Source organism: Meles meles, chromosome 8 (assembly GCF_922984935.1).
Source record: "Meles meles chromosome 8, mMelMel3.1 paternal haplotype, whole genome shotgun sequence".
Taxonomy (NCBI): Eukaryota; Metazoa; Chordata; class Mammalia; order Carnivora; family Mustelidae; genus Meles; species Meles meles.
Genome location: NC_060073.1, coordinates 94,959,065 through 94,975,184, shown reverse-complemented (window position 1 = coordinate 94,975,184; position 16,120 = coordinate 94,959,065). Strand labels below are relative to the sequence as shown.

At 42.2% G+C, this 16,120-nt stretch overlaps 1 protein-coding gene across 3 annotated transcripts in view; it reads right to left on the bottom strand.

The window, feature by feature from the left end:
• The window catches only part of ARHGAP32 (Rho GTPase activating protein 32), a 306,642-nt gene extending 293,234 nt beyond the window's left edge, over positions 1–13,408 (bottom strand). For all 3 annotated transcript variants that reach the window (XM_046015295.1, XM_046015298.1, XM_046015296.1), the window contains exon 1: positions 13,351–13,408. The gene's annotated coding sequence lies outside the window, so the exon portion shown is untranslated. The remainder of the gene's footprint in view (positions 1–13,350) is intronic.
• Positions 13,409–16,120: the final 2,712 nt, after the last annotated feature.

Genomic DNA, 16,120 nt, shown 5'->3' with positions numbered 1-16,120 from the left:
CCACACACTTGACCAGCTATTCTCAGGGCCTAAAAGTATACACAACTGCAGCTTACTTACCCCAGCCCTCCTCTTACCAAGGACCCCAGAATCTTCTATTTACAGGATTGCTCAAGGCTCTTCCCTGAGTTGATCCTCCCAAGGGTAGATGATTCTACCATCAGTATTTATAGCCCCATGCCCAAGGGATAGTCAAAAAGTTGCTGTGCAGGGACGCCTGGCTGGCACAGTCAGGAAAGCATGCAACTCTTGATCTTGAGGTCGTGAGTTTGAGCCCACATTGGATGTAGAGTTTACTAAAATAAATAAACTTAAAAAAAAAAAAGTTGCTGTGTGAAAGGTATGTGAGGACGCGTGTCCCTCTATGTGCGAGTACAAAGTTCCTCATGCAAGGAACCTGGAGTGAGAAGGGGATGTCAGGTGGGAGGCTGGTTCTTTGCACTACACTGTGTTCTGGCATGAAACACAGAGTCTGAGAATTCCCCCTCTGACTCTGATTTTAGGTCATTATGAAGTTTTATTTATAAAGGTAGGCAATCAGTAAGCTTGATTTGTGACATACATTTTCAGACATATGGCATAGGGACTTTAATTTGAATTCCTGCCCTGAGTCCCAAAAATGTTAGGGGTTGGCCAGGAAAAGAATCTAAATCCCTTGTCATATGAAGAAATTTTTAAAGAAAAGGAGTACATTTAGCATAGAAGGAGAAAAGGCTAGTGGGAAGATTTTAAAAACACCAGCCATTTTTCACATGACAGCTAAAAAGCTATCATGTGGAAAATACAGAAGATCTGTGTTGTATTGGAAGTGCAGGGAAGTACATTCTGCACTTTAATATAATGAGTAATTTTTAAACAATAAGAACTCTTTTTAAAAAGAGTCAGGCAGTCATGTGACTGAGTTACAGTTTGCAACATCAGGTGTTGCAAATACAGAAGAGGGCAGACAATTATCTTCCAAAGATAATGTAGAAGAATTCTGATTTTGGAGAAAGCTAAGACCACGAATTCCCCAGAAGCAGACATAATTGCAGTATTCAATGATCTATATACACGTAGCTTTACGAACATGCAGAGTTAACTGGTGTGAAACACAAGGCACAATGAAAGCTTAACCTGAGATAACCTTTCGTTCTTAAAAAGTTCCTGCTGTCAGCTTACTCTTGTCATATGACTCCTCACAAAAATGGAGGTAAATTCCTCTATTCTACAAAATTAACTACAAAATAAAGGCTAAAGCAAGTCTGCTTCAGGGATTTTTTCCCCCATCCTCCAGAAAATCATAACCTTCCCTATTGTTCCCAGTTGGGAATGATAATGAGTTATCATTATCACTGAAAACCTTGTCTCCCGTTCTCATGATGGACTCAGGCCCCTCTGTCATCAAAAAACATTTATTAAGTAAAAATGTTAGGGATACAGTATGTATCTAGCCAAGAGTCCCTGCTTCTCAAATACCTTGTGAAGAAGGGGATTATAAATTAAATGGGCTATTCTGGCAGGGGATATTGATAATAAAGGAGGCTGGGCCTCTGTGGAGGCAGGCAGTATAGGAGAAATCTCTGTACCTTCCACTCAGTTTTGCTATGAACCTAAAACTGCTCTGAAAAATAAAGTCCACTAAGAAAAAAAAAGGTGGGGGGGGGGGGGGAGATAAGAACATGGTCGTGAATACAGCCCAGTGAACAAAGAAGAGAATAAAGGAAGATGAGGTTGAAGAGAAAGCCAGGAGCCATATGATGCACTACAGGCATTCTGCACCACCGTTTTCTTTGTTGGTGTGCCTGTCCCGTCCACTCTAGGATGTTCCGCAGCATCCTTGGCCTCTACCCACTAGATGCCAGTAACACACTGCCCCCACCCCCTCACCCTGAGTCTGACAATCACAAATGTCTCCAGACACTACCAAATGTCCCCTAAGGGCAAAATCCTCCCCAGCTGTGAACCACTGGTACAGGGTTTCATAAATGCCATGATGGAGGTTTTGTTTCCATGATAAAATTTTCAGCTTTAGTTATAGTGTTGGGTGTATTAGAAAGTCAGTTATGGAGGTGATATGATCAGATTCACACTTAACATTACTTCAGCCTCCTGTGTATGAGGTAGTGAGTAGGACAGAAATAAAAGAAGAGGGAGAGAAGTCTGCTGCCATTTTCCAGAGGAGAAAGGCTACTGCCTTAGTTTCTAACAGGGAAAAAACTGAGATGTAGGCTGATCTAGTACTCTCAGGGTGGAGTTGCCAGGTCTTAACATGAGATGAGAAGAGAAAAAATGGAGGATGACTCCATGGGCCTACACCACTAGGCAGATGGTGGTACCCCTTCTTAAGATACCAACGACTTGGGAGAGGTGGTACCCCTTCTTAAGATACCAATGACTTGGGAGAGGTGGTGAGAGGAGTAAATGAAAAAAAGAATAATGTATTGTTTGGCCTGCTGTGTTCATGTTACATTCGAGGTACCTATTAGATATCCAAGCGGAAGAATGGAGTTAGAGGAACCTGGAGCTCAAGAGAAGAAAAATCAGTACTAGAGATGGGAATTTGAGCCTCATCACCATATAAATGGTATCTGAAACCATGAAAATGGATAAAATCACCTGAGGAGAGCCCAGGGACACTCCAAATGTTTGGGAGGCAGTAGAGAGATAGAGATAAGTTGGCAAAAAGACACAAAGAATGAGTAGCAAGGAAGTCAGAGGAAGTTACTTGACCAACGTGAAATGTTGGTGAGAGGTCAATAATATGTAGACACTGAACCAACTGATCACTGGCTTTGGCAACACAGGTCACTGAAGTCTTGATTAAGAACAATTTCATATGAACAATTATATAGAAACAAACTGAACAAACAACTTAGAAGAAATGGAAAAATTCTTAGAAACATACAGCTTACCAAGCCTGAATCAGAAAATCTGAACAGACCAATTAATAGTAAGGAGACTGAATCAAAAATCTCCTGACGAAGAAAGGCCCAGGAGCAAATGACTTCACTGGTGAATTTTACCAAATATTGAAAGAAGAATTAACACCAATCCTTGTCAAACTCTTCTAAAAAACTGAAGAGAAGGGAACACTCCTAAACTCATTTTACAAGGTCAGCATTATCCTGATACCAAAACCAGAAAAGGACACTAGTAGAAAACTACAGGCCAATATCCCTAGATGAATATAGATGCAAAAATTCTTAATATAATTCCAGCAAACTGAATTCAGCAGCACATTAAAAGGATCATTCATGATAATGAAGTGAGATTTATCCCTGGGATGCAAAGATGGTTCAACATACAGAAATCAATCAATGAGATAAATCATGTTAAAAAAAATGAAAAAAAAAAGAATATGACCATCTTATTAAACACAGAAAAAAAATGACAAAATTCAACATCCATTCATGATAATAAAAAAAAAAAAAAAAAAACACCCTCTTAAGATATTAGGCACAGAAGGAGCATACCTCAACACAATAAAGCCTATATATGACAAGCCCACAGTTAACTAATACTCAATGGTGAAAGGATTAAAGCTTTTTCTCTAAGATCAGGAACGAGATAAAGGTGTCCACTCTCACCACTCCTTTTCAACACATTACTACCGGAAGTACTAATTCCAGCAATCAGGCAAAAAAAAAAGGAAAGAAAGAACACAAAGTCTCAGAGTTAGAAAAGAAGAACTAAATTTGTCATTACCTACAGATGACATGATTTTATATTTAGAAAACCCTAAAGACTTAATCAAAAACTATGAGATCGGGGCGCCTGGGTGGCTCAGTGGGTTAAGGCCTCTGCCTTCGGCTTGGGTCATGATCCCAGGGTCCTGGGATCGAGCCCCACGTCCGGCTCTCTGCTCCGCAGTGAGCCTGCTTCCTCCTCTCTCTGCCTGCCTCTCTGCCTAGTTGTGATTTCTCTCTGTCAAATAAATAAAATATTAAAAAAAAAAAAACTATGAGATCTAATCAATGAATTCAGTAAAGCAGCAGGGTACAAAATCATTATACAAAAATCAGTGTGTTTCTATACACTAACAAAATCTCTGACAGAGAAATAAAGAAATCAATTCCACTTAAAATAACATAAAAAAATAAAATCTTTACACATAAATTTAATAAGAAGGTGAAAGATCTCTACATTGAAAACTTACAAGACATTGATGAAAGAAATTAAAGACACAAATAAATGGGAAGGTAGCCCATGTCCATGGACTGGAAGAATTAAGACTGTTAAAATATCAGTACTTACAAAAGCCATTTTTAGATTCAATACAATCCTTACCAAGATTCCAAAGGCATGTTTTACAGTAGTAGACAAAACACTCCTGAAATCTATACAAAACCACAAAAGATCCCAAATAGCCAAAGAAATCCTACAAAAGAAGAATAAAAATGGAGGCCTCACAATTCCTGATTTAAGCTATACTATAAAGCTATAGCCACCATAGTCATCTAAAACACAAGCAACAAAATAAAAAATAAACAAGCGGGACTACAACAAAATAAAGCCTCTGCACAGCAAAAGAAGCCATCAAAGTGAAGACAATGTACAGAATGGAAAAATGTATTTACAAACCACATATCTAATAAGGAGATAATACCCAAAACATACAAAGAGCTCCTACAACTCAATAGCAAATAAATAAACAACCCAGTTTAAAAATGGGCAAAGTCCCTGAACAGACATTTCTCCAAAGAAGATATACAAAAAGGCCAACAAGTATACATGAACAGATGTTCAAAATCAGTAGTCATTAGGGAATACAAATTAAAACCACACACACATGAGATCTCACCTCACACCTGTTCGAACAGCCATCCCCAAAAAGACAAGAGATAACAAATGCTGGCATAGGTGTGGAGAAAAGAGAATCCTTGTGCACTCTTGGGACTAATGGTACAGCCATTATGAAAACCAGTATGGAGGATCCTCAAAAAAATAAAAATAGTACTCCCATATGCTGGATTATATGATCCAGCAATTCCACTTCTGGGAAGAGATCCAAAGGTAACAAAAACACTGGCTGGAAAAAAGATATTTGTACCCCCACATTCACTGCAGCATTTTTTATAATAGCTAAGACATGGAAACAACTTAAGTGTCCATCAGTAGATGAATGGATAAAAAAAAGTTGTGGTATATACACAATGCAGTATTATTCACCCATTAAACAACAACAAGAAGAAAATCTACCAGTGGCAACAACATGGATGGACCTCGAAGGCATTATGCTAAGTGAAATAAGTCAAATAGAGAAAGACAAATACTCTATGATCTCACTTACATGCAAAAATCTTAGAAAGATTAGATTATATTTAAAAACCCCAAACTCACAGAAAAAGAGAGAAGATTTTTGGTTACCAGAGGTAGGAATGGGGAGAAGGGGAAATTGGAGGAAGGTGGTCCAAAGGTACTAACTTCCAGTTATAAGATAAACAGCTATTAGGGATGTCATGTACAATCTGATGAAGTTAGCTAATACTGCTGTAGGATATACAGGAAAGGTGTTAAGATAGCAATTCCTAAGAATTCTCATTACAAGGAGAAGTTTTCTTATTTTCTTTTTATTGTAACTGTAAGAGAAGATGAATGTTAGCTGAACCTCTTATGGCAATCATTTCACAGCATACACAAATCAAAACATCATGCTATATGTTTAAGCTTAAACTTAAACAGTGATGTCAATTATTTCTCAATAAAACTGGGGGAAAAAACAAATTCAGTAGCATGCTGCAACAAGAGCTCAAACGGATCAGGCTAAAGAAGAGAAAAGTGGTGAGAAAGAGGACATGGACATATAAACAACTGTTACTGCAAAGGGACCAAAGAATTGGTCAACAGCTAAAGGAAATCATAAGGTAAAGGAAAGATAGTGTAAGAGAAATTATTCATTCAGTGAAGATATTAGTTGTTCAAAAAAGATAGAATTTTATTCCTCTCACTTAACCATCTGAAGATAAATGACCCGTTCATTGCTAGCAGGTGACTCGGCTCCGTAAGACCATCCAAGGATCCTTCTCCCACTAAAATGCTGCTCTCGAGAAAGACAACTATCATATGATCTCCCTGATATGAGGACATGGAGATGCAACATGGGGGGTTAGGGGGATAGGAGAAGAATAAATGAAACAAGATGGGATTGGGAGGGAGACAAACCATAAATGACACTTAATCTCACAAAACAAACTGGGGGTTGCTGGGGGGAGGTGGGGTTGGGAGAGGGGGAGGGGGTTATGGACATTGGGGAGGGTATGTGCTATCGTGACTGCTGTGAAATGTGTGAACCTGGCGATTCACAGACCTGTACTCCTGGGGATAAAAATACATTATATGTTTATAAAAAAAAAAAAAAATTGGAAGGGGAGGCGAACCATAAGAGACTATGGACTCTGAAAAACAACCTGAGGGTTTTGAAGGGGTGGGGGTGGGAGGTTGGTGGAACCAGGTGGTGGGTAATAGGGAGGGCACGTATTGCATGGAGCACTGGGTGTTGTGCAAAAACAATGAATACTGTTACGCTGAAAAAAAAAAAATAAATAAATTTACAAATAAAAAAAAAATGCTGCTCTCACCTGTAAGGTTGAATAATATGCACCAGCCCTAACTACACCATCCTCAGCCAAAGGGGGAGAAAAGGAACAGAAAGCAACCAGCTTCTTTTCTAAAGCCATGACCCAGATCACACACGTTACTTCTGGTCACATCCATTAAGCCAAAATTTCATCACATGGTCACACCTAGCTGTAAGGGAAGGTCGAGAAAATGTAGTCTAGTTGGGTGGCCGTGTGCCCAGATGAACCCTGAGGGTCCTATTACTAAAAGGAAGGTGCAGAGAATGTCACTTGGTGAATGATTAACCATCACTGCTCCAAGTAATAGAAGGCATGTCAGTGTACAAAAAAGAGGTGATCCAATAAAAGAATAACTTACAAAAGAAAATAATGCAGAAGTGAAGACCTTAAGAAAGCAAAAATGATTGAGCTCCAAGACACAAATTTACTGCCTCAGAAGCAGGGACACTTGTGTCTTGCCACTTCTCAAATGCTTCACTTTTCATGAGAAAGGTTGCCCTTTGAATGCATTTCCAGGAAATTTAAGTAACCCTTTCCTTGCTTCTAGTAAATCAAGCTATTACACAGAATGAGTGTAAAAATCTGGCCTGAACTAAGCAGTTCAAATGGGTTGTCTCCTGAGAGCTGATTCAGATAGCTGCTGCTCTGTCAGAGAAAATATGAGGAAATTTCAGAGCTGAAGGGAGTCCACTAGGCTCATTTTACAAATGTTCAAGGCCACAAAGTATCCTTTCCCACAGTACATCACAAGTCCTCAAACTGCCATATCAAGGATCATCCCCCTGTCCTTTTGCCAACTCTTTTATAATATTCTTTTTCATAATAGCATTATCTTCCCAATGAAATGAACACTTCCTGAGAGTAGAGACTCAATGCCACCTTTTTAAATATCTGTTCTCCACTGCATCTAGCATGGTGCAAAATACACAGTATGTACTCAATGGATACTTTTCAGTTCATTGATAAAAAAAGATCTGGTTTCCCTCATCTTACTGGAGCCAGCATTGTTATTGAATCTGGGAAGGCCATTGGATATAAAACAACTAATTAGTACTGTTGGGTTCTCCATTCTACACACGAGAGAATTAAAACAATGAAGTCAAGATCAAGCCTTATGCAAGATTATTAAGACAGAACCCCAGACAATAAAGATTTTACTAATTAAAGATAAAGAAACAGAATACCTACTCTAGCATTCTTACCCAGAGTAGGGCACTTTTTTTTTCTGATAGAGACAATGTAAACATACCATAACACTTCATAATACATAAGTCCCGCATGCTTTTGCTCTCAATGCTTTCCATCTCTGCAACCTCCAACATTAATGTACATTATAATCCAAAGTATAAAATAAGGTAGTAAATGGATATATGACTGTTAGCCAAATAATAGGCTCTCTCTGAAAACCAGAATTCTACTTCCACTCTGAGCATTCTCGTTCATTCTCACCTTATTTCTCATTTCCTTTTAACCTGTCCTAAGATTGTTCTCCTTTCTATACCAGAGAAGGCCCCCTTGTCAAGGTATACTGTGAAACTGTAAACATCCATTTTACCAAATCTCTACTTTTTACTTACTTGGGGGAATATTCACTCTCAAACTTCATCTCTCTAGATAACATCTGGCTGGTTTCTTTGTTTTAACCTCAAGAGCAAATATTAATCTCCTCTTGACACTGGGTCTTCTTTAGGTTTCTACTTTTTTTTAGGTGCTACAATTAGAAGCCTGCACTTCAATTTTCCAGATACTGCTTCTCTGTGGTTTTACCGGACCGCCCTTCTGCTTCTAACCCCCTGTTCTACCAAGGACAGTGTGGGAACATTAATGTTCTCCCTTATCTCCCTTGGATCATCCAACTGCACTTAAGCAGAAACTTCTCCATTTGCAGGAATGCAAGAGCTACAATGACCCCAATTCTGTTTTGTTTAACTCCGTTAGAACAATGACCTTTATTTGCTCACTCTTAATTTGGTATTCATGTTAAATAAACCAGCACTTGAAGATGAGAAGCACATCCAATTTCTCAGTTGTAAGATAATTTAAACCAAATACTTCAAAAAGCAGCTTAGTATCAAAGCCTCTAGAAAGTAAACTAGCTCCACCTTTAGGAAAAAATATTGTTTTATTATTTCAACTCTGAAGATGTTACAAAGATGCTAATGCAAATCATAAGGGAAATTCAGAGTGTCATATACATGCAAGGAAAGTTATCTAACACGCTGGCCTCATTAAAATAGGTTTTTCTCACCTATCTTTCTTAAGAAAAAAAAGGGAGTAAAAAAAAATACCAGTTCCAAATTAGAAGTGGTATTTAAATTGTTTGCAAACAAAGAACAATAACAGGGAATGGTTAAGAACCAGGATCTCCAAAAAATAGAGCAGAATTTTCTTTTCAATCACTTTAACCATCTAAATAAGCAAGTGATTAATAAAAATACAGTATAATATATGGGAAATTTCTCAAATTATTCCAATTATCAGTTGCTAACTAATAGTTTCAGTAAGGAGAAAATTCAGTAACAAGTAGCATACCACTCAAGAAAACAACTCTGTAATATAGGGGCAAAGGCGACCTACAATATTTTAGGCATATTTAATCATCATCATCATTATCATCATCTATGACTCACTGAGTGCTTACTATATGCTTATATTGTGTTAAGTATTGACAAGTATCATTTAATCATCCTACAACTTCTAAGACAGATTCTACCACTACTCTCAATCAAGAAGGTACCTCAGACACCAAGATGTTAATTAGTTTCTCCAAAGTTTGTAAATAGCACAGCTGACAGACAAGCATAAGTCTTTGTGGCTCCAAAGCAGAAATGAGCACCCTTACTGGGGTCCTAACCCCTGTAATGCTCTGATAGGAAATAAGGCTTGTGCTAGTAAAGCAAAAGATTTTAAGTCCTAAATCAGGGGTTGGCAAACTTTTTCTACAAAGGGCCAGATCATAAATATTTCAGGCTTGGCAGGCCACAATGTCTCTGTGGCAAGAACTCTGCTCTTGTATTGCTGATGTAGCTACAAGACAGTACACAAACAAGCAAGCATGATTGTGTTCCAGTCAAACTTCACTTATGGACACAGATATTTGAATCTCATACAACTTATACATGCTATGAAATGTTCTTCTTTGATTTTTTTCCATTTAAAATTTTAAAATCATAGGTACTCAATAAATATTTGTTTGTTAAAAAAAAAATAAAATAGAACTTTAAAATCATTCTTAGTTCTACGGTGCCTGCATGGCTCAGTCAATTAAGCATCTGCCTTCAACTCTGGTCATGATCCCGGGGTCCTGAAATGGAGTCCTACATCGGGTTCCCTGCTCAGCGGGGAGCATCCTCTCTCTCTATCCTTCCCCACTGATCATGCTCTCTCACTCTCTCTCTCACTCTCTTTCTCTCAAATAAATAAAAAAATTTTTTAATCATTCTTAGTTCATAGGCCACACAAAAAACAAGCTGTGGGCTACATTTGGCCTACTGAGTGAATTCTGCCAACTTCTACACTAAATAATGCAGACAAATAAAAAATACTTTTTTTCTAAACAGTTCTTTTCATAAATCCTAACTTGTAACCTCCTTTGACATTGTGGGGTTTTTTTAAGATTTACTTATTTATTTGTTTTAGAGAGACAAGAGTGCTAGCAGGAGGTGGGGGCGAGGGGGTGCAGGGGAGAGAAAGAGAAAGACTCCTCAAGCAGACTCCCCGAGGAGTCCAACAGAGGGCTCAATCCAGGACCCTGAGATCATGTCCTGAGCCAAAATTAAAAGCCAGGCACCTAACCAACTGAGCCACCTAGGAGCCCCTCTTTTGGTATTTTGAAATGATACTTTAAAGAAGCTCACAAAGTCTCAATAAGCTTGACATCTGTCCCAGAATAGCCAAAAATTCTTAAGAATCCAAAACTATAGGAGGGCCTGGATGGCTCAGTTGGTTGGGTGTCTGCCTTTGGCTCAGGTCATGATCCCAGGGTCCTGGGATTGAACCCTACATGGACAGGCTCTCTGCTGGGGTGGGGAGCCTACTTCTCCCTCTCCCTCTACCTGCCACTCCCCGTGCTTGTGTGTGTGCTCTCTCTCATGCACTCTCCGTCAAATAAATAAAATCCTTAAAAAAAAAAAAAAAAAAAAAGAAGAAAGAAAAAATCCAAAGCTATAGGTACTACATATGGATTTCCTGAAAAAAATCACAAAATCTTCCAAGTAGGAAAAAAAAATTGGAAGAGGAAAAGATCTAACACATTCCCATCCCTATGTGCATTTTTAAAAATTGATGTTAAAATATTTTAAACAATTATGTAATACCATTAATACCTTACATATATAAAAAAATTTTATAAAGCATTTTCACATTCTTTCTCTCATCTCATCCTTCACAACTCTGTTAAGAAAGACAATGCAAGCCTTCTCATCTTCATTTTGTACATAAAGAAAACAAGCTCAGAAATGTAAATAAGTTGCCCAAAAAGGGAACCATGCCACGCAGCTACTAAATGGCAAAACTGCAACCATGACCTGGTTTCAAGTCCTTTTGTCTCTTAACTACTTCCATGGACATCAGTTTACAAGGGTTGTAACAGGTTACATCCTACAAACTCTCAAGAACATTGGCCATTATCTATAAATACAACATTACACAATCTTTAAAATACAATATTTAGTTCATGTTTTCCATTTTTCTTCTGCTACCACAGTCTTCTGAAGAAAACAGGTGTTACTCCTTGACATTTGTTAAATGTATTTACAGTCAGCAGTGAACCTATATATACTGTGCAGACAATACACCGTGGCCCAGCTTGGAAAGGAAAAACCCAGCTGAATAAGACATCTAAAGAGACAATAAGAGAAAGAGAATGGGAGGTGGAGACGAATGTATTGCCATTTAAGTCACCCAGCTGATGACTGGAAAATGATGTGGGGGTTGGGAAAAGAAAATAAAAGAAACAGAACTACTGGAATTTAAACCAACATCAAAGACTCTAATGACAATTGAACCTGCCTGGCTGCTTCCCAGTCACTACTAGAAAACAAAACAGTTATATAACCAAGGAAGGTTCTTCCAACTAACATTTCCTCTCTGGCCCACTTACACTTTATCACCCACCTCAATGTGCACGACCATGCAGTAAACTGGGCCTCCACACCAACTATTGCTGGACAAGTCTCTGTCCAAAGTGCTGCTTTATTCCATGGACTGCTATAAGGACTATGGTATGAAGACGACTGGTTTGAGCACAGTTCCAAACTCACACCATTCTAGAGACTTGTTCTATAAAGCATCACCATATATCCAATTTTAGGAATGAAGCAGGCTCCAGATAGTGCTTAAAATGGAAATCAAAACACCATAATCCCTCATCTTCACTAATAGTCCTATTTAAAAAGATTTATACCAATGAGTACTTGAAAAACTTTGACATCATGTGGAAGCAGCAATTAAGCATCTACTTCCTTCACTCTCAAGTCCAAAGAGCAAATATCAAGATTCTGAGTTGGACTTCAAGTTAACCAATAAGGAAACATACATTAATGAATCATAACCATCACTACCCAAAAATATTACAGCTCTTATTACTGAATCAAGCTAGCACATTTTCTGGACTCTCAGAGATACTGTACTCTAGTACCATATGCTTTTTCTTCTTCCAACAGAAACATGAATATAGACTATGTTTACAAAAGCAACCCGTGTATCAGAAGTTATTTCCATTCAGACTGACTTAAAACGCCTAAATCTGTGCCAAATAAAACTCTGAAAGAATGGAAAATAAGAGAGATGCTGACAACAATTCGATGTGGCCCAGCTGCCAGTTATCCATGTAGCATCATGCAGTGCCCGAAGCACTTTAAAAGCAGATTGCAATTCTGCACGCGAATCAAAATTATAATTATCCAAATTCTATTTCCTAAAAGATAACTATTAAACTGCCTCCCAAGCATCCTGCTGTGAGTCCTCTCCCTCCACCTTCTTAAAGCTCCAGCAACAGAAAGTGAAGTTATAAAGGGTCCAGAAGTAGACTAAAGCTAAGAAATCAGGTTTGACTTTCTCTCCCTACCGTTTCTTGTGATCTGTTTGCCCCTTTCTTGTGATCTGTTTGCGAAAATCTTTAACATAAATATTTACTCAAGTCAACAAAATGAGAAAGGTACTATAGGGGGTGGCGGGTGAGTTCAGGGCTGGGGGGGGGGGCACCAAAGTCACTGGTACCGTCCAATATGTAACGGCAGCTTCAGCCAATTAGAAAGATGAGAGGGAAAACTCCAAGGGAGTCCCTGCGAGCCGAGACGGTTCGCCCGGCCAGCTCCACGCTCACCAGGGGGCGGGCACCGCGAGGTCGCCCGTGGGCAACGGAGGGTAATGCTCGAGCGGCGGCTCCTCTGGGAGCGCCGGTGTCCCCAGAGCGCCCACTCGGCCATTCCCTGGGAGTCACGGCTCTTGCCTGACGTGAGCCTCAGGCGCGAACCACTGCAGCAGGCCAGAAATCCGTCCGAATCCCTGGTCAGTCCAGGCCGTGGGGAAACTGGAGATGCGAGCGCAGGAGGCGGTCCGCCCGGAGCGCGGTCCACCCGGGGAGGCTGGAGAAATGAGTCCGGCGGGGATGGGGGGGGGGGGGTGTGGTACGGGGGAAACCCGAGATGGTCTTCTAAGAACATTCGATCCGGAACCTTTACTTTAATAAGAATTTCTTCTAAAAAGGAAAGCAAGGCCCCCGCAGCCTTCCCTGCGGCGCCTGCCCACGTCACCGGAGCCCCCGGCCCTCCCGCGGCCCCCGCCTTACCGAGCCCCGCGGCCCCGCCGCGCCGCCGCGGCGTCGCTGCGACCCGCTCGCCGCTCCGTGTCTGCCCTCCGCGGGCGCCGGGCCCGACGCCCTCCTCCTCCTCGCCGCCGCCGCCGCCGAGCACCGCCCGCGCCGCCGAGCCTAGCGCCTGGCCGCCGAGGGCAGCCGCGGGGGCTCGGCCGGGAGCCCCCAGCGCCAGCGCCTCATCCCGCCTCGCCGCCCCGTCAGGCTCGGGGGCGGGGACGCCGGGCTCCGGGCCGCGGCCTCAGAGTCCCCACCTCCGACACGCACCGCGCTCGCCCTCCCCCGGCGGAGTCGGCCCCGGGGACGCGGTCCTGCGGTGCCCGAGACCCCCACCCCGACGCCTTCGGGCCGCCCCCGCCCCGCTCGCCGGCGCGCGCCCTGCCGGAGCCCGCCGCCTGCCCAGCCTCCGCCTCCTCCGCTCCGCCTCCTCCTGCACCCGCGACGCCCGCAGCGGGGAGAAGAGGCGCGCCGCCGCGGCCGCGGGCACGAGCACGCGCGAGGAGGGCGGGCGGAGCGCGCGCGCGGCCGAGGGCGGCGGGGGGCGCGCCCAGGCCTCGCCTGCTGTTGTCCCGGGAGCGCACGTGCATTGCGGGGAGAGGGGGGTTGAGGTGGGGGGCGGCGGAGGGAGCGTGGCTTGTCTTCCCAGGGGGCGCGAGGGCCGACGGGGAGCGGGAAGGGGGCTGAGATTCTTGCTGCTTTGGGGATTCGGGCGTAGTCTGTTGCCTGGGCTCCTGCATTGTGCTGCGGTGCGAAAATAAAAGACCTGCCGCAGCTGCAGGAACACCAGGAAGAGACATCCTCCGAGACTACGGCAGTGGCTCCTCTCCACCCCCAACTGACCCCAGAATACTGTCACCGCGCAGGGGAGGAGAGGGGGCGTTGCCACAAGTCAGGAAGATCCTCGTCGCTCCAGCTCTGGCGCATTTGCTCTAAAACCAGCTCGCATCGGTTATTATGGGGAATCGGAGGCCTGAAAGTTCCTTCAGTTTGGTTTCTTCAGAGTTATGGACCAGAAGATTGGAAGTGACATGGCAGGGGAGAGGAAGGACAAGCAAGGGTGAGAGAGTAGCAACCCCGGAGGTGCATGGCTAGACTGAAAAGCGGTTTTGGAGAAAGTGAAGGAGCTTGCAGGGAAGCCCCTGCCTGTGGACAGCCCTGCTCTTGGTTTCCGCCCCCCCCACCCCATTCCTTTTGTTCAGCCTCCAGAGACTGAGTAGAACATCCACCTGCAATAACCATCTGTGTAACAGAATATATCTTGACATTCTACCGTTCTATTTTTGTTGTTTTCTTTTATATATGTACCTTTCACTTCTGATTCATTTAGTATCTAAATGTTGGGGAGGGGGGGCGGTAAACCTACATAATTTAACTCTTAGTCTTCAGACCTGCAGATGCCAGATACCACATCGTCTAATGTCACTGCAGTGATCAGGGTCCACTCAGCATTCAGTCATTTCAATGAGTGTTATTGAATATAAAACGTGGCCTTGACCGCACTTAGCAGAATTTCAAGGGCATGTCCATGAAACAAGATTTCTACACATGCTGGGGAGAAGTTAGGGAGTGAACAGCCTGAATAATCCCACTCTTGCCAGTTTCAATGTAACCAAAGTTTTCCTTAGGGACGCCTCTGTGGCTCAGTCAATTAAGTGTCTCACTTGGGCTTTGGTCTTGATCTTGGGGTCTTGGGATAGAGTCCCAACCCCAGCGTCTGCTTCCCAGATCAGTGGGGAGTCTGCTTGTCCTTCTCCCTCTCACTCTGCCCCTCCCCCTGCCTGTGCTCACTCACGCGCTCTCTCTCTCTTTCATTAAATAAGTAAATAAAATCTTTTTTTAAAAAATAACCAAAGTTTCTTTCAAGGTCAAGAATCTGGGTATCTTCTGGCAGAGAACAAGGCAAGGGATGGAATGAGAAGATTTACATAGAGGGAAAAACTGGGATGCAAACATTTTTAAAAGCCTACTTCAAATGAATTATATCCTGGTATCCTAGCCACCTGCTGGAAACAGGTACACTTAGGATCCTTAACAGTCTTAATGGATACTTCCTAAGGTGGATACTTTCCTAAGGTAGATACTTTCCTACAGTAAATCATGAAAATTGGAGAGCTTAATTTCGACACAAACTCACAGTTTAAAAATTACTCTTTCTCCAAACTGCAACAGTTCCAGGGCTTTGCCTTTTGGCCACAGGGAGCCACCTCTGGAGAGAGGGACATGTATGCAGAGAGGGATTCAGTAACTTGTGTTGTTCCCAGGACTGGTGAGCATTAAACACCAAACTTCCTGTGATGTCAAGAGAAAGCCAGTACAGGACAATAAACCAAGTCAGCATGGGAAGCAAGTTTTGCCCAAGACTCCAGTCCCTTGCCTACCCTCAACTACAATAATGACATCCTACATTCTTTTTGAAAGCCTTCATGTCCCACAGTTTTGCCATCCCACCCCAAAATTGAGCTGCAGTGGCTGAATGTTAAGTGTTATGCTCAACCAGTGGAGAAGGTGAATAATACAGAAAGGAGCTAGGATTTATGTGTGCATTGGATGACACATATTTTATTTCGGAGTCTCAAAACATTTTGGTAACTTTCCCCCTGTTGCTATTATATCGAGTTCAGAGAAAGAACAAATGGATTCCATATGTGTATTCCAAATGTCAGAGATGTTTGAGCAAGCTTAAGGGTGCTGATGCTCCTCACTCTATTCTGAGTCAGCACTCCCTCTTCTTGGAAAGAAGCATCCA